Here is an 18409-nt window from a genome sequence, read left to right on the forward strand (position 1 = left end):
TGCAATTTAAATCACTGTGATGCTTCAAAGTAACTCTCCAGTGGTTCTAGATTTCTATGAAATATGACCTATATTAATTACAATATGAGTGTAGCTCAGCTGGTAGAGCACGGCGCTTGTAACGCCAAGGTAGTGGGTTCGATCCCCGGGACCACCCATACACAAAAATGTATGCACGCACGACTGTAAGTCGCTTTGGATAAAAGCGTCTGCTAAATGGCATATTATATTATTATATTTATTATAAATAGTTATTTCCAAATAATAGTAATTAAGTATGTTAAAATACAGCCAGCTCATTCTCCTCAGGAGGATGACATAATCCTCTATGAGGAAATAGCAATCCTTTTTTTAACTGTCTTGTTTCAGGTGTTTTTTAAGTGTTTTTTCTCCAATTTATGCTTTGGCCACAAATACGAGTATAGGATGAGTCAACAACATTATTTGGGTATGAGTTAACAGAACATTAACTTTTAAAAGTGAGATTTTCACTGGACAGTTACTTTAATGCCATGCCATCCTTTGTTTAGATTATCTGTCTACTTTCTCTCTTTCCCAGTCACTCACTCTCTGTATTTTTTCCCTCCTCCTCATCTCACTCCTCTCCCTACTCCATCTTTTCCCCCTCTCTCTCCTGCCCTCTCTCCCTCTTTGCAGGGACAGCAGCTGAATCCCATCATATCAGACACTGTCAACATGCAACCCTCCCCTCCCGTTTTCCAGTAAAACTTCACCCCACCCCCTGCTTCAGCTCCAGCTCTCCCCAGCGATAGACAGCCCCAGCTGGGCTCAGGAGGCGTGTGACCTCCCCTCTCCTCCTGGCTCTCCTAGTCCTCCCAGACCACCTCCTGCTGGCCCGTAACCGTATCCGGGCCCTCCATGATGGGGCCTTCTCTGGCTTCGAGGGCCTGAGAAGTCTGGACCTGCAGCAGAACCGGATCTAAGTGTTGGAGGGAGGTGCGTTCCTGGGCCTGACCCGCCTCACCACCCTCCTGCTGCAGCACAACCATCTGGGCACACTCAGCGAGGAGGCGCTCATCCTCATGCCAGCCCTTCGCTACCTGCGTCTCCATTACAACACCTGGAGTTGCCGCTGCACACTCGAAAGTCTGGTTCGCACCCTGCAGGTGCCCAGCCACCGTAACCTGGGGAACCACGCCAGGTGGGTAGGACTGGAACGTGTCACAGGGTTCAACAGATGTGTCCCAAGTGACATCTGGGGTATTGGTAGAAATTAGTGCACTATACTTCATATAACAGACAACAGAAATCTGTGTTCTCATTTTTGAAGTTTCTATAGCACCTTCCTGTTTCAAAATATTTTCTCTATTACCTACTGAACATCACCCAGGTGTGTAGAGCCGGTTGGGCTGAGGGGCAAGGAAGCTGAGACAGGTGGACCCAGAGCTGCTGTGTCTGGAGTCGGAGCCCCCCAGCGCACCCCCGGACCCCCAAGGGGAGGACCAGAGGGACTCCACAGACCCTCTTCAGCCCAGCCCCATTAGATGCAAGCCTGACGCCACCACCTCCTGCCATAACTACCTGTTCCCCACACCCCGACTGGACTGCAAGAGCAAAGGTCAGGTCACAAACTAACATCACTAACCCCATGTAGGCAGTGTACCACTGTAGGCAGTCTAAGTTTACTACTTCCTTCTCTCCTTTATCCTCATCTTTTATTTATCAGACCCACCTGGGTCAAATACATTGTCAAATACTTGAGGTGCGTTTCATTTAACTTGACCGACATGCAGGGTGGGTGGTGTTTGCACTTTTGGGACTATTCCATTGGTTCCATTGTACCAGGCAAGGTAAATAAAGTGTACTTCAAAGTATTTGAAAGTATCAGGGCTCTAAGCTGACCTTTTTCACAAAGGCGCACGTGTGCTCCTAAATTGACAAATGTATGTGCACAAAAATACATTTAGGAGCAAAATTAAAAATATTTGAGGTATTAAAGCTAGAATCCTTAATTTTTCTAGGCGCACTGGTGCTCCTCAATTAAAATTCCAGGTCGCACAGCAAAATATTTAGGCGCATGTGCGAGTAAAATGGTTGCACTGTAGTAGTCTGATCTTTACCTAACTATCTAAGTGTAAGCAACCCTCTATAAAGTTCCCACACCGATAGGATTGTGAAACGTTTGCCTGCTGACAGTACGATAGAACCTCTGAACAGAGTGCCGGCAGTCAATCTCAGAAGTCGTCAGAATCTATTGGTAGGGAGGCGCATACGCATACTGATAGGACGCATTGGGTGTGAGTAGCTCCGTTTTGTACCGACAAAACTAAAGTTATATGTAGAAACCAGACAACAAAGTTTAAATCAATAATATAATATAATAAATCAAGCCTCAAAATCGATCAAGCAAGTGGGAGAATGTGAGTGATCGGTTACACTACCAGTCAAAAGTTTGGACAAACCTACTCATTCAAGGGTTTTTCTTTATTTTTACAATTTTGTACATTGTAGAATAATAGTGAAGACATCAAAACTATGAAATAACACATATGGAATCATGTAGTAACCAAAAAAGTGTTAAACAAATCAAAATATATTTTATATTTGAGATTCTTCAAATAGCCACCCTTTGTCTTGATGACAGCTTTGCACACTCTTTGCATTCTCTCAACCAGCTTCATGAGGTAGTCACCTGGAATGCATTTCAATTAACAGGTGTGCCTTGTTAAAAGTTAATTTATGGAATTTATTTCCTTCTTAATGCGTTTGAGCCAATCAGTTGTGTTTTGACAAGGTAGTGGGGTATACAGAAAATAGTCCTATTTGGTAAAAGACCAAGTCCATATTATGGCAAGAACAGCTCAAATAGGCAAAGAGAAACGACAGTCCATCATTACTTTAAGACTTGAAGGTCAGTCAATACGGAACATTTCAAGAACTTTGAAAGTTTCTTCAAGTGCAGCAGCAAAAACCATCAAGCGCTATGATGAAACTGGCTCTCATGAGGACCGCCACTGGAATGGAAGACCCAGAGTTACCTCTGCTGCAGAGGATAAGTTCTTTAGAGTTACCAGCCTCAGAAATTGCAGTCCAAATAAATGCTTCACAGAGTTCAAGTAACAGACACATCTCAACATCAACTGTTCAGAAGGGACTGTGTGAATCAGGCCTTCATGGTCGAAATGCTGTAAAGAAACAACTACTAAAGGACACCAATAATAAGAAGAGACCTGCTTGGGCCTAGAAACACGAGCAATGGACATTTGACAGGTGGAAATTTGTCCTTTTGTCTGGAGTCCAAATATGAGATTTTTGGTTCAAACCGCTGTGTCTTTGTTAGATGCGGTGTGGGTGTACGGATTATCTCCGCATGTGTAGTTCTCACCGTAAAACATGGAGGAGGAGGTGTTATGGTGTGGGGGTGCTTTGCTGGTGACACTGTTTGTGATTTATTTAGAATTCAAGGCACACTTTAACAGCATGGCTACCACAGCATTCTGCAGCGATACGCCATCCCATCTGGTTTGGGATTAGTGGTACTATCATTCGTTTTTCAACAGGACAATGACCCAACACACCTCCAGGCTGTGTAACGGCTATTTGACCAAGAAGGAGAGTGATGGAGTGCTGCATCAGATGACCTGGCCTCCACAATCCCCCGACCTCAACCAAATTGAGATGGATTGGGATGAGTCGGACTGCAGAGTGAAGGAAAAGCAGCCAAAAAGTGCGCAGCATATGTGGGAACTCCTTCAAGACTGTTGGAAAAGCATTCCAGGTGAAGCTGGTTGAGAGAATGCCAAGAGTGTGCAAAGCTGTCATCAAGGCAATGGGTGGCTATTTGAAGAATCTCAAATATAAAATATATTTTGATTTGTTTAACACTTTATTTGGTTACTACATGATTCCATATGTGTTATTTCATAGTTGTGATGTCTTCACTATTATTATACAATGTAGAAAATAGTAAAAATAAAGAAAAACCCTGGAATGAGTAGGTGTTCTAAAACTATTGACCGGTAGTATATATATATATATATATATATATATATATATATATATATATATATATATATATATATATATATATATATATATACACACACACACACACACACACACACACTACCAGTCAAAAGTTTGGACACATTATGCAAATATCACATTTACGTAAGTAATCAGACCCTTTACTCAGTACTTTGTTGAAGCACCTTTGGCAGCGATTACCGCGTAGAGTCTTCTTGGGTCTGACGCTACAAGCTTGGCACACCTGTATTTGGGGAGTTTCTCCCATTCTTCTCTGCAGATCCTCTCGAGCTCTGTCAGGTTGGATGAGGAGCGTTGCTGCACAGCTATTTTCAGGTCTCTCCAGAGATGTTCGATCGGGTTCAAGTTCGGGCTCTGGCTGGGCCATTCAAGGACATTCAGAGACTTGTCCCGAAGCCACTTCTGCGTTGCCTTGACTGTGTGCTTAGGGTCGTTGTTCTGTTGGAAGGTGAACCTTCACCCTAGTCTGAGGTCCTGAGCGCTCTGGAGCAGGTTTTCATCAAGGATCTCTCTGTACTTTGTTCCGTTCATCTTTGCTTCGATCCTGACTAGTCTCCTAGTCCCTGCCGGTGAAAAACATCCCCAGGTTTCCTCCAGATGTGACGCTTGGCATTCAGGCCAAAGAGTATAATCTTGGTTTCATCAAACCAGAGAATCTAGTTTCTCATGGTCTGAGAGTCTTTAGGTGCCTTTTGGAAAACTCCAAGCGGGCTGTCATGTGCCTTTTAAGATGTGGCTTCCATCTGGCCGCTCTACCATAAAGGCCTGATTGGTGGAGTGCTGCAGAGATGGTTGTCCTTCTGGAAGGTACTCCTCTGTCAGAGTGACCATCGGGTTCTTGGTCACCTCCCTGACCAAGGCCCTTCTCCTCCGATTGCTCAGTTTGGCTTGGCGGTCAGCTCTAGGAAAAGTCTTGGTGGTTCCAAACTTCCAGAGATCTGTGCCTCGACACAATCCTGTCTCGGAGCTCTACGGACAATTCCTTCGGCCTCATGGCTTGGTTTTTGCTCTGACATGCACTGTCAACTGTGGAACCTTATATAGACAGGTGTGTGCCTTTCCAAATCATGTCCAATTAATTGAATTTACCACAGGTGGACTCCAATCAAGTAGTAGAAACATCTCAAGGATGATCCATGAAAACAGGATGCAACTGAGCTCAATTTCGAGTCTCATAGCAAAGGCTCTGCATACTTATGTAAATAAGGTATTTCTGTTTTTTATTTTGTATACATTTGCTATTTGTCTCATGCAGCGCGACACATCTCCTTCGCATAGAGTTGATCAGGCTGTTGATTGTGGCCTGTGTAATGTTGTCCCACTCCTCTTCAATGGCTGCGCAAAGTTGCTGGATATTGGTGGGAACTGGAGCACGCTGTCGTACACATCAATCCAGAACATCCCAAATATGCTCAGTGGGTGGTGACATGTCTGGTGAGTATACAGGCCATGGATGAACTGGGACATTTTGAGCTTCCAGGAATAGTGTACAGAGCCTTAGAACATGGGGCCGTGCATTATCATGCTGAAACATGAGGTGATGGCGGTGGATGAATGGCACTACAATGGGCCTCAGGATCTCGTCACGGTATCTCTGTGCATTCAACTTGCCATTGATAAAATGCAATTGTGTTCGTTGTCTTTAGCTTATGCCTGCCCATACCATAACCCCACCGACACCATGGGGCACTCTGTTCACAACGTTGACATCAGCAAACCGCTTGCCCACATGATGCCATACACACTTTCTGCCATCTGCCCGTTACAGTTGAAACCGGGATTCATCCGTGAAGAGCACACTTCTCCAGCATGCCAGTGGAGGTGAGCATTTGCCCACTGAAGTTTGTTATGACGCCGAACTGCATTCAGGTCAAGACCCTGGTGAGGACGACGAGCACGCAGATGAACTTCCCTGAGACGGTTTCTGACAGTTTGTGTAGACATTTTTAGTTTATGCAAACCCACAGTTTCATCAGCTGGCCGGGTGGCTGGTTTCAGATGATCCCGCAGGTGAAGAAGCTGGACATTCCTGCTCTGGTGGGCATTCCTGTAGTCAGCATGCCAATTGCACGCTCCCTCAAAACTTGAGACATTTGTGGCATTGTGTTGTGTGACATAACTGCAGATTTTAGAATGGCCTTTTATTGTCCCCAGCACAAGGTGCACCTGTGTAATGATCATGCTATTTAATCAGCTTCTTGATATGACATACCCTTCAGGTGGATGGATTCTCTTGGCAATGGAGAAATGCTCACTAACAGGGATGTAAACAAATTTGTGCACAACATTTGAGATAAATAAGCTTTTTGTGCGTATAAGAACATTTCTGGGATCTTTTCTTTCAGCTCATGAAACATGGGACCAACACTTTACATTTTTGTTCAGTATAAATATCCTAAAGCAAAAATATACATAAATAATACATTATCTGATTAAATTGCTTTAGAAAGTGGCACAAGACAGGGATGTCCTCTCTCCCCCCTCCTGTTTGCACTGGCAATTGAACTGAATTAGACAGAATCTGTTGTTACAGGAGTGGGTTGCAGTTCCGGAGTGACCCACTAGGTGTCATCCTCCGACAACCTTAGGCACCTCCTCACTCACAGTCTGGACTAATCATCTTCCTATTGGTGTCACCTGTGTCTATCTGATTCCTGGGTGTGTTAAACGCCTTCTTCCTCGTCCCCCTCCCAAATCCTCACCAGGTTGTAGGCCTTACGTCAGTCCAGCTCGGTGAAGACCCGGGCTCCCTGCAACGACTTGAATGCTGTCGTCATCAGGGGGAGTGGGTAGCGGTTCTTAACCGTGATGTGGTTGAGCGCCCGGTAATCAATGCACGGCCGCTGCCCACCGTCCTTTTTCCCCACGAAGAAGAAGCCCGCGCCCGCGGGTGAGGTAGAGGGACGGATGTGACCCTCGACGAGTGCCTCGTTGATATACTCCCTCATGGCCAGTTTTCCTTGTCTCCGGCTGAGACAAGGAAAACAATCGCCCTCGTGTGGGCATGGCGTCCGGAAGGAGATCGATAGCACAGTCGTATGGCCTATGAGGGGGTAGGCCCTTGGCACGCCTCTTACTAAACACCTCCCCCAGATCCAAATATTCCCGGGGAACGCCTGCCAGGTCTGGGCCGGTGACTGAGTATGTAGCCGCCTTCCTCCCGGTGGCAACTGCCGCTAGGGCGGTAGGCGGTTCGGAGTGCGGGACCTGGGGAAGAGGTGAGGACTGGTAGGTGGTCTGGGACGGTGGTTTAGGCTGATGAGTGGTCGGTGGAGACGGGAACAGGACGGGGGCGGCACCTCCCTCCAGGATGAGACACCCCGTGGACCAGTCTATCCAGGGTTTGTGGGCGACCATCCAGGGGTGCCTGAGGACGAGGGGCCACTCAGGAGAGTCCACAATGAAAAACTGGATATCCTCCCATAGCCCCCCTGCCACCCGGACACGCACAGGAACAGTGTGCCAGGTGGGCGTTGTTCTTCACCAGGTTCCGGTTCACCATCTCATACCGTTCGGGGTTGAAGAACACCAAGCCTGACACATTCTCCCGGCAGTTCGACCCCGTGGACCTGGTGGAGAGGGACGACCCCATTGTCCCCAATGCCCTGATTGCTGCCCCAGTTTCGTGGGGAATCGATAGGCTGGTAAGAGCAGCGCGTCGGTGGGAGCCCGATCCGGGCGGAGGTCCATCGGGGAGGATATACATACCCAAGGCTGCGCGCTCGCGACTCACCAGCCATCCGGGTGGCGCGAGGACGTTGGAGTTCCTGCATAGGAGGTTCTGGTGGCCATCTGCTGAGGGGGATACGCACACCTTCGTGGCTGTTTGCCCGGTGTGCGCGCGCACGAAGAGCTCATGTCAGCCCGCGGCAGGGCTGCTCCGACCCCTGCCTATCCCCAAGCGCCCCTGGTCCCACACCTCGCTGGATTTCTTTTCCGCCCTACCCCCCCTCTGATGGATACACAGTCATCCTGGTCGTTGTGGACCGGTTCTCGAAGGCTTCGGCAGCCTAGGTCGACGAGGTCAGGGCAAGGATTTGTTTCCAGAAAGACATCAGGGCCTGTAACATACTTTGTTTCACGGGAACACGGCTCTCTGGGAATATTCTGTTGAAATCGGTCCAGCCAGATGGGTTCTCAGTTCATCGCGCAGACAGAAATAAATATCTCTCTGGGAAGCAGAAGGGCGGAGGTGTGTGTTTCATGATTAACGACTCATGGTGTAATTGTTATAACAAAGCAAATTTGAGGACTAGGCTGCCGAAGTTCTATCAACATATCGACTGTTGTACTCGGGCTGCTAAAATCCTCGACCATTGCTATTTGAACTTCCGGGATGGTTATAAGGCCCTCCCCCGCCCTCCTTTCGGCAAATCTGACCACAACTCCATTTTGCTCCTCCCTTCCTATAGGCAGAAACTCAAACAGGAAATACCCGTGCTAAGGACTATTCAACGTTGGTCTGACCAATCGGAATCCACGCTTCAATATTGTTTTGATCACGTGGACTGGGATATGTTCCGGGTAGCTTGCGAAAATAATTTAGACGAATACACTGAAAAGGTGACTGAGTTTATCAGGAAGTGTATAGGTGATATTAAAACCTACCCTAACCAGAAACCGTGGATAGATTGCAGCATTCGCGCAAAACTGAAAGCGCGAACCACCACATTTAACCATGGCAATGTGACTGGGAATATGGCAGAATACAAAACAGTGTAGCTACTCAATCCGCAAGGCAATTACACTGGCAAAACATCAGTATAGAGACAAAGTGGTGTCGCAATTCAAAGCCTCAGACACGAGATATATGTGGCAGGGTCTACAGACAGTCACGGACTACAAAAGGAAAACCAGCCACGTCTCCGACACCGACGTCTCGCTTCCAGACAAGCTAAACACCTTCTTCGCCCACTTTGAGGATAACACAGTGACACTGACGAGGCCCATTACCAAGGACTGTGGCCTCTCCTTCTTCGTGGCCAATGTGAGTAACACATTTAAGCATGTTAACCCCGCAAGGCTGCCGGCCCAGATGGCATCCCTAGCCGCGTCCTCAGAGCAGGTGCAGACCAGCTGGCTGTTGTGTTTATGGACATATTCAATCTCTCCCTTTCCCAGTTTGCTGTCCCCACATGCTTCAAGATGGCCACCATTAATCCTGTACCTAAGAAAGCAAAGGTAACTGAACTAAATGACTATCGCCCTGTAGCACTCACCTCTGTCATCATGAAGTGCTTTGAGAGACTAGTCAAGGATCATATCACCTCTACCTTACCTGTCAACCTCAACCCACTTCAATTTGCTTACCGCCCCAATAGATCCACAGACGATGCAATCGCCATCACACTGCACACTGCCCTATCCCATCTGGACAAGAGGAATACCTATGTAAGAATGCTGTTCATTGACTATAGCTCAGCATTCAACACCATAGTACCCTCCAAGCTCATCATTAAGCTTGAGGCCCTGGGTCTGAACCCCGCCCTGTGAAACTGGGTCATGGACTTCCTGACGGGCCGCCCCCATGTGGTGAAGGTAGGAAACAACATCTCCACTTCGCTGATCCTCAACACTGGGGCCCCACAAGGGTGCGTGCTCAGCCCCCTCCTGTACTCCCTGTTCACCCATGACTGCGTGGCCAAGCACGCCACCAACTCGATCATCAAGTTTGCAGATGACACAACAGTAGTAGGCTTGATTACCAACAATGACGAGACAGCCTACAGGGAGGAGGTGAGGGCTCTGGGAGTGTGGTGCCAGGAAAATAACCTCTCGCTCAACGTCATCAAAACAAAGGAGATGATCGTGGACTTCAGGTACACCCCACTATCGACAGGACCGCAGTGGAGAAGGTGGAAAGCTTCAAGTTCCTTGGCGTACACATCACTGACAAACTGAAATGGTCCACCTACGCAGACAGTGTGGTGAAGAAGGTGCAACCAAGCCTCTTCAACTTCAGGAGGCTGAAGAAATTTGGCTTGGCACCTAAAACCCTCACAAACTTTTACAGATGCACAATTGAGAGCATCCTGTCGGGCTGTATCACCGCCTGGTACGGCAACTGCACCGCCCACAACCGCAGGGCTCTCCAGAGAGTGGTAAGGTCTGCCGAACGCATTACCGGGGGAAAACTACCCGCCCTCCAGGACACCTACAGCACCCGATGTCACAGGAAGGGCAAAAAGATCATCAAGGACATCAACCACCCGAGCCACTGCCTGTTCACCCCGCTATCCTCCAGAAGGCGAGGTCAGTACAGGTGCATCAAAGCTGGGACCGAGAAAATGAAATACAGCTTCTATCTCAAGGCCATCAGACTGTTAAATAGCCATCACTAGCACATTAGAGGCTGCTGCTGCCTATTGAAATCACTGGCAACTTTAAGAAATGGAACACTAGTCACTTTAATAATGTTTACATATCTTGCACTACTCATCTCATATGTGTATATACTGTATTCTATAATATTCTACTGTTTCTTAGTCCATGCCGCTCTGTCATTGCTTGTCCATATATGTATATATATATTCTTAAATTCCATTCCTTACTTAGATTTGTGTGTATTGGGTATATGTTATGAAATTGTTAGATATTACTTGTTAGATATTACTGCACTGTAATAGCTAGAAGAACAAGCATTTCGCTATACCCGCAATAACATCTGCTAAACATGTGTATGTGACAAATAAAATTTGATTTGATTTGATACCCGATGGGTTGGATAATACTCTTCTCGTCAATTATCTTGAAAAAACGTATACTTAACTGGAAATCAACCAATCTTCCATCATTAAGACAATGGAAAAATCATATGCTTCATTATTTAAATATTGTAAGAGCATGGGCGACGGAGAAGAACAAAATGGTGCAATTTGAGGACGTGGTGGAGAGTAGTGCAGGCACTGAAGAATGGGGTGAGAACAGGTGGGTCTGGGCAGGTGTAATGTCGTTGATATTTGTGTGTGTCTGTGTGTTGTCTTTTGTATGTGTATGTTTTGTATTGTTAAAAAAAAGTTGTCAGCCACTCAGCCTATCTGCGCTAATGTTGTTATTTTGTAGGAAGCCCTTGTTGATACTAGCCAGATGGGCACAGCTATATAACTACCTAGCAAGATGACGAAAAAACTAATTTGATTCACTCTCCATAATCCCATACTGCCAGTGCCAGCCCATAGCCAAATGTTTAGCTAGCTAGCTAGCGAAGGAAACTGCACTTACTCGGCAGCGAACACAGGCAGCTGTTTCATGGAAACTAGCTAATCCATTGTGATTTTATTATAATGTCAATACTAGCTACAGTGGTTGGTGCACTTAGCTAGCTACCATCCCATAGCCTACATTGCATAAGTGTGACTAAGCTCATCCGTGGATGTACGGAGAAAATAACCAATTTTTTCCCTTTTTTTGTTGGCTCCCCCATGTGGGGGTTCGTGCTCTCTGATTGGCTCAAAGTCAAGTGGTTGGCCACTGACGAGCATTGCGATTCTACAAGTAGAATCGGTAAGTTTGTCGCTGCCGGGTCAGCATGCAGCAGGTACCGCTTTTGTTCTAGCAAGAGAAGGAAGTCTATCGGCAGTGAGATTCTCGGTATGTTTCATGCTTTTACGTTAGGAAGCTAAGCAGCAGAATAATTAACAGTTGGAAGCTGTCTTATCTGTAGGTTATGACGTAGGTTTCACTTAAACCCCCTAAAGTCGATTTCCGCGGCACCGTGGAAATCTAATTAGCATTTTTTAAAATCCCCATAACAATGTGTCAGTTTAAGCTAGAGATATGTTTTTTTGCATCAATCCAGCGCATCCGCCGATGTCGCACTTCCACATCTGCGATGAAAGGTGACAGAGCTAGAGCAGTGTTTGTCAGACCATGAGACATCCCGAAAATCGGTCTTCTCACAAAATTGTCCGTAGCGTCCAAACGGTTTGGCCTACAAACTATTACCTTATGAAAAGATGAGAGTCTACGTTTTGCTCTACGACCCACACAAGTGTCTTGGGACTCATCTGAAGTCCTGAAGTCCTGCCAACTTCTGTCTGTAGTGTTTGAACAGTTTGGCTACAGACTAATGTGACCCATCTGTGGAAAGGTGAGACTCTCACGAACACGTACATGTCAGTATTTTTGCTCTCGCCTGGTACCAGTTGAAAAAATGTATGGAAGTACACTACATGACCAGAAGTATGTGGACACCATTTCAAAATAGTGGATTTGGCTATTTCAGCCACACCCGTTGCTGACAGGTGTATAAAATCGAGCACACAGCCACGCAATCTCCAGAGACAAACATTGGCAGTAGAATGGCCCGTACAGAAGAGCTCAGTGACTTTCAACATGGCACAATCATAGGATGCCACCTTTCCAACAAGTCAGTTAGTCATATTTCTGCCCTGCTAGAGCTGCCCCGGGCAAACTGTAAGTGCTGTTATTGTGAAGTGGAAACGTCTAGGAGCAACAACGGCTCAGCTGTGAAGTGGTAGGCCACACAAGCTCACAGAACGGGACCGCCATGTGCTGAAGTGCGTAGCGTGTAAAAATAGTCTGTCCTCGGTTGCAACACTCACTACCGAGTTCCAAACTGCCTCTGGAAGCAACGTCAGCACAAGAACTGTTCGTCGGGAGCTTCATGAAATGGGTTTCCATGGCCGAGCAGCCTAAGATCACCATGCGCAATGCCAAGAGTCGGCTGGAGTGGTGGAAAGCTTGCCGCCATTGGACTCTGGAGCAGTGGAAATGCGTTCTCTGGAGTGATGAATCACGCTTCACCATTTGGCAGTCCGACGGACAAATCTGTGTTTCGCAAATGCCAAGAGAACGTTACCTGTCCCAATGCATTGTGCCAACTGTAAAGTTTGGTGGAGGAGGAATAATGGTCTGGGGCTGTTTTTCATGGTTCGGGCTAGGCCCCTTAGTTCCAGTGAAGGGAAATCTTAACGCTACAGCATACAATGGCATTCTAGACGATTCTGTGCTCCCAACTTTGTGTTAACAGTTTGGGGAAGGCCCTTTCCTGTTTCAGCATGACAATGCCCCCGTGCACAAGGCTAGGTCCATACAGAAATGGTTTGTGGAGATCGGTGTGGAAGAACTTAAACTGGCTTGCACCTAGTGGAAAGCCTTCCCAGAAGAGTGGAGGCTGTTATAGATACTTCAAGGGGTATTAAAATTCAAAACAAAATAACTAAATGATCCTTGGTACGACCTTCTTAAAAAACAATTTCATATAGCTTAGTACAACCCCCCACCCCTCCCCCAGATTACACTGTACATGGTTATTAAAGGTTCATGTCTCTGAGCATGTTTTTGTCCAACCTCATGTTTGTGTTTCTCTGAAAATTCACTACAGATGTGGATTACCAAAATTACATCAATTTACTTCGTCGGCGGGCAGGTTAGAACGAAAACAAGAGTAAGTGTGTGTACATGTGAGTTTGTGTGAGATGTTTTTTTTATCTCATAGGCCAAGTCACGCCACAGGAATGACAAACCCTCATTCCTCAGAGGATTCATAGAATTAGAGACAGAGCTGGAGACATCATCTCTCTTCCCTCACTCTCACTCTGTATACACTCAGTGGCCAGTTTATTAGATACACCACCACGTTCATGAAAATGGTGTGCTCCTACAGACAGTGAGTCAAGTGGCCATGGCTTGCGAAAGTATTCACCCCCCTTGGCATTTTTCCTATTTTGTTGCCTTACAACCTGGAAATAAAATGGATTTTTGGGGGGATTGTATCATTTGATTTACACAACATGCCTACCACTTTGAAGATGCAAAATATTTTTTATGTGAAACAAACAAGAAATAAGACAAAAAAACAGAACACTTGGACGTGGATAACTATTCACCCCCCCCAAAGTCAATACTTTGTAGAGCCACCTTTTCAGCAATTACAGCTGCAAGTCTCTTGGGGTATGTCTCTATAAGCTTGGCACATCTAGGCACTGGGATTTCTGCCCATTCTTCAAGGCAAAACTGCTCCAGCTCCTTCAAGTTGGATGGGTTCCGCTGGTGTACAGCAATCTTTAAGTCATACCACAGATTCTCAATTGGATTGAGGTCTGGGCTTTGACTAGGCCATTCCAAGACATTTAAATGTTTCCCTTAAACCACTTGAGTGTTGCTTTAGCAGTATGCTAAGGGTCATTGTCCTGCTGGAAGGTGAACCTCCGTCCCAGTCTCAAATCTCTGGAAGACTGAAACAGGTTTCCCTCAAGAATTTCCCTGTATTTAGCACCATCCATCATTCCTTCAATTCTGAACAGTTTCCCAGTCCCTGCCGATGAAAAACATCCCCACAGCATGATGCTGCCACCACCATGCTTCACTGTGGGGATGGTGTTCTCGGGGTGATGAGAGGTGTTGGGTTTGCGCCAGACATAGCGTTTTCCTTGATGGCCTAAAAGCTCAATTTTAGTCTCACCTGACCAGAATACCTTCTTCCATATGTTGGGGAGTCTCCCACATGCCCTTTGGCGAACACCAAACATGTTTGCTTATTTGTTTCTTTAAGCAATTGCTTTTTTCTGGCCACTCTTACGTAAAGCCCAGCTCTGTGGAGTGTATGGTTTAAAGTGGTCCTATGGACAGATACTCCAATCTCCGCTGTGGAGCTTTGCAGCTTCTTCATGATTATCTTTGGTCTCTTTGTCGCCTCTCTGATTAATGCCCTCCTTGCCTGGTCCGCAAGTTTTGGTGGGCGGCCCTCTCTTGGCAGGTTTGTTGTGGTGCCATATTCTTTAAACATTTTTATATAATTGATTTAATGGTGCTCCGAGGGATGTTCAAAGTTTCAGATATTTTTTTAGAACCCAACCCTGATCTGTACTTCTCCAAAACCTTGTCCCTGATCTGTTTGGAGAGCTCCTTGGTCTTCATGGTGCAGCTTGCTTGGATGTGTTGCAGACTCTGGGGCCTTTCAGAACAGGTGTATATATACTGAGATCATGTGACACTTAAATAAAGTCCACCTGTGTGCAATCTAACTAATTATGTGACTTCTGAAGGTAATTGGTTTCACCAGATCTTATTTAGGGGCTTCATAGCAAAGGGGGTGAATACATATGCACGCACCACTTTTCCATAATTATTTTTTTTGAATTTTTTGAAACAAGTTATTTTTTTCATTTCACTCCACCAATTTGGACTATTTTGTGTATGTCCATTACATGAAATCCAAATAAAAATCCATTTAAATTACAGGTTGTAATGCACCAAAATAGGAAGAACGCCAAGGGGGATGAATACTTTTGCAAGGCACTGTAAAGAAGGCAGGCAGGCATCGAGGCATTCAGTTACTGTTCAATTGAATGTTAGAACTGGCAAAACGAGTGACCTAAGCGACATTGAGCGTGGTATGATCGTTGGTGCCAGGTGCGCCGGTTCCAATATCTTAGAAACAACTGGCCTCCTGGGCTTTTTCACGCACGACAGTGTCTAGGGTTTAACGAGAATGGTGCAACAAACAAAAAAACATCCAGTCAGCGGCAGTCCTGTGGGCTAAAACAGCTTGTTGACGAGAGGTTGAAGGAGAATGGCTAGAATCCTGCAAGCTAACAGGCGGGCCACAAACAGGCAAATAACGACGCAGTACAACAGTGGTGTGCAGAACAGCATCTCGGAATGCACAACTCGTCAGTCCTTGTCACGGATGGGCTATTGCAGCAGATGACCACACCGGGTGATGCTGCCACCTCCCGAGTGGCGCAGTGGTCTAAGGCACTGCATCGCAGTACTAGCTGTGCCACTAGAGATCCTGGTTCGAATCCAGGCTCTGTCGTAGCCGGCCGCGACCGGGAGACCCATGGGGCGGCGCACAATTGGCCCAGCGTTGTCCAGGATAGATGGAGGGAATGGCCGGCAGGGATGTAGCTCAGTTGGTAGAGCATGGCGTTTGCAACGCCAGGGTTGTGGGTTCGTTTCCCACGGGGGGCCAGTATGAAAAATAAAAAAAATTACGTATGCACTCACTAACTGTAAGTCGCTCTGGATAAGAGCGTCTGCTAAATGACAAAAATGTAAATGTAAATGTTCCACTCCTATCAGCTAAAAACAAGAAGAAGCGGCTCCAGTGGGCACGCGATCACCAACAATGGACAATTGAGGAGTGGAAAATGAAAACCTGGTCCGACAAATCCCTGTTCCTGTTGCGTCATGCTGATGACAGTTAGGATTTGGCGTAAGCAGCATGAGTCCATGGCCCCATCCTGCCTGGTGTCAACGGTATAGGATGGTGTGGGGAATGTTTTCCTGGCACAAGTTAGGTCCCTTGATACCAACTGAAGAATTCAGGCTGTTCTGGAGGCAAAGGGGGGTCCAACCCAGTACTAGATGGGTGTACCTAATAAACTGGCCACTGAGTGTATATCTTCCTCTCTCTCTTTGTAAGGGACCAGCAATCTATAGGCCAAATCAGACGCATTAACAGAATACAGTCTCTCTGAAACAATAACAAAACAATGGCTTCATTTAATTTGGTAATAAACTGAACCAGTACAAGTTTAAACCCAGGACTGAGCCATTGTCATGGTGCCAGCAGATGCATCACGCAGACAAGCAGAGGACAGAGTTTCAAACTGTTCCTCTGCCAGTTTTCTATCTGTCCCTCTTCCAGGGTTTACCTGTGGGAGTCCCAGTCCTGCCTCTATAATCATTAATAACTTGAAAACCATTCCTTCAGGGACTCCTTGGATATTATCAATACCAAGCTGTAAAAATGTAATTTCCCCCAAAAACCTAAAGTGGGTCTTTAACTACAGCCAGCTTGTTCCATGCCGATCTGAGGAAAAACAATATGGAAAAACAATTGACAGAGACTGACTATCACCCATAAACTCTTTCTGTTATCGCACCCCCTCCTCTCTGTCTTTAGATCTGACTGAGGTTCCTGCAGACATCCCAGGGGACATGGTTCACATGGACCTGTCCCAAAATTCCCCCCGGCGCCTGAAGGCCAGAGACTTTGTGGAGGCCAACACCCTGAGGTCACTCAATCTCAGCCACAACAACCTGGAAGATATGGACACAGATGTGTGTGTTTGAGTGAGTGCGAGATAGTGAGAGAGATGGCGAGAGAGAGACACGGAGAGACAGAAAGCCTGATTATCAACCTCTAATGTGTGAGAGTCAGAGAGGCCAGATCTCAAGGCCCTGAGGGGTAGAATATTCCAGATCCAGATCATAGATCAATTTCAACCATATGTTTACTATTCACTGTGATAGCCATGAGAAACATATGGGAGGTTTGAAGCATTCGCATTGCCAGATAACTATTTCTGTTTTGAATTGATTGTATAATGCTCGTCCACAGGACAGTTTTGGAAGTACTTAAAAAAGGAAGAAATTATTACATTTACGTTTTTAAATTTTTAGTCATTTAGCAGACGCTCTTATCCAGAGCGACTTACATGAGCAATTAGGGTTAAGTGCCTTGCTTAAGGGCACATCAACAGATTTTTCACCTAGTCGGCTCGGGGATTAGATTATTATTATTATTATTATTATTATTATCAGTTTGACCTTAATATTGATGATAATAATGATTTCCTCTCCCTCTCTCTCTCAGCCTCACTGTCTTGGCTCCTCCACCTACATGAGTTTGACCTGTCCATCAACAGCCTGCGCTTCTTCCACTATGGCGTTCTAGAAGACCTCTATTTAATGTCACTGCTAAGGCTGGGGGGAAACCCCTGGGTCTGTAACTACAGGTGGGTAGTACTACTATTAACATTAGCTAAAAACTAACGCATTATGTGTACAATGCATTTGACCATGGATCATTCAATGCGTGAATGTTTCAAAATGTCCCTGTCCCTTGTAAATAAACATTCCAGCATCCACTACCTGGTGTACTGGCTATGTCTGCACCCAGGGGTGACCCATTCTGGCCTGCTGTGCCACTCCCCTCCCGAGCTCAGAGGAAAGAGTGTGGAGGACTACGTCCACTCCTACAACAGAGCCTGCGGCCAGACAGAACACAATCAGACGGAATACGGCCAGACGGACCCAGAGTTGTGGAACACAGCAATGGCGCTGAAGGGAGAGCTAGAGGAGGAGGAGGTGGAGCCGGCACATCTGAAAGGACCGCTGAAATACCGCATCACCAGATTGAATTAAACAACCACCGAAGGATGGAATCTTAAACATCTTTAAAGAGCGACTGCCTTTAAAAAGCAACACATCCCTTTGAAAACGGCCTATGTGGCATTGATATGAATCAGAAACAGTTATTCTATTGTCGAAATTGACTATAAAGTGTAAATAGGATAATTTTGGTCATAAAGTCAGTCTCGTCTAAAACGGAGTTTGGAACATCCATGCATAACAACAGGTAAATGAAGGTTGGGTTTTGAGTTGACGATGTCCATTTTCCCACTAACATGGGGTGAACAGCTGCAGT

General features: G+C 46.2%; 1 protein-coding gene and 1 pseudogene across 2 annotated transcripts in view; one reads left to right on the plus strand and one right to left on the minus strand.

Annotated features, from left to right (window-relative positions):
- Nucleotides 1–18409, minus strand: part of fbxl13 (F-box and leucine-rich repeat protein 13) — a gene marked incomplete at both ends in the record, with an annotated part of 47846 nt that overhangs the window by 14414 nt on the left and 15023 nt on the right. The window lies entirely within an intron of this gene.
- Nucleotides 20–18126, plus strand: LOC311134790 (leucine-rich repeat-containing protein 17-like; annotated as a pseudogene). Its single transcript has 6 exons — nucleotides 20–29; nucleotides 832–1162; nucleotides 1352–1579; nucleotides 16883–17044; nucleotides 17576–17717; nucleotides 17844–18126. The product of its transcript is annotated as a leucine-rich repeat-containing protein 17-like (transcript).

The sequence above is a fragment of the Coregonus lavaretus genome (genome assembly GCF_964263955.1).
Source record: "Coregonus lavaretus genome assembly, chromosome: 9".
In the NCBI taxonomy this organism is placed as follows: domain Eukaryota; kingdom Metazoa; phylum Chordata; class Actinopteri; order Salmoniformes; family Salmonidae; genus Coregonus; species Coregonus lavaretus.